The sequence below is a fragment of the Lipotes vexillifer genome, unplaced genomic scaffold (genome assembly GCF_000442215.2).
Source record: "Lipotes vexillifer unplaced genomic scaffold, Lipotes_vexillifer_v1.1 scaffold207, whole genome shotgun sequence".
Lineage (NCBI taxonomy): Eukaryota > Metazoa > Chordata > Mammalia > Artiodactyla > Lipotidae > Lipotes > Lipotes vexillifer.
Window position 1 is genome coordinate 440,892 of NW_006784469.1, and position 874 is coordinate 441,765.

Consider the following 874-nt stretch of genomic DNA (forward strand, 5'->3'; position numbering starts at 1 on the left):
AAAAAAAAAAAAAAAAAAAAAAAAAAAAATATATATATATATATATATATATATATATATATGTATATATCAGGCAAAGAAGGAGAAAGAGATCGTTGCCAACGATATTGGCGAAGTTTGTTTTCTCCAATGTCATCCTGGCTAGTGTCAAACTCTGAAATGAGTGAAGTTAGAGTTGTGTTTCAAATGGATTGAGAGACGTGGTTTGGCAGCATGACAGAATTACAACAAAATGAAAATTAGGTATCTGAGCAGAGGAAAGTAAAGGAGAATAAAATTGTTGACTTCAAATCCATGTCTTTTTATTCTTTAAAAAGAGTGAAGTGGGAGGCATGTATAAGTTAGCAGAACCACAGGCCTCACATTTGCTAGAGATGGTCTTCACTTTTTAATAACGTAGTAACTTGTCATTTAACTAAATCACATTACCAGAAAGTTGTGTAAAATGGACATTCATAAAAGAAGATTCTCCTAGACAACTTAGTCTTCACTAAATCATTTTACCCCTAAAGTACTTTAACTTAGAGGAAGAATCTTACAGTGAGCTTATGATCCCTTTTGAGATCTGCGAGTACATGTAGGAATAGGAAACATTTGAATATTCAGTGTTTCAGAAATATTAGAAAGTTAGTGCTATCATAGCTACCTTTTAACATGCATATCATATTTAATATAGTTCTTTATATAGTGTAATTTATTAAAGAATTTACTATGTAAACTGTGTGTGTGTGTGTAAGAACATTACATATTATGAACTTTAGAGAGTTAATAATGTGATATTGCTGTACTTGCATTGGATTGGCATTAGTCATATATCACATTTTTTTTTTTAATTTTTTTTTTTTTTTTTTTTTTTTTTTTTTTTTTTTTTTTT

The 874-nt window shown here is 28.7% G+C and overlaps 1 protein-coding gene across 1 annotated transcript in view; it reads left to right on the plus strand.

The window, feature by feature from the left end:
• The window catches only part of DMD (dystrophin), a 1,809,438-nt gene that overhangs the window by 363,885 nt on the left and 1,444,679 nt on the right, over positions 1-874 (plus strand). The window lies entirely within an intron of this gene.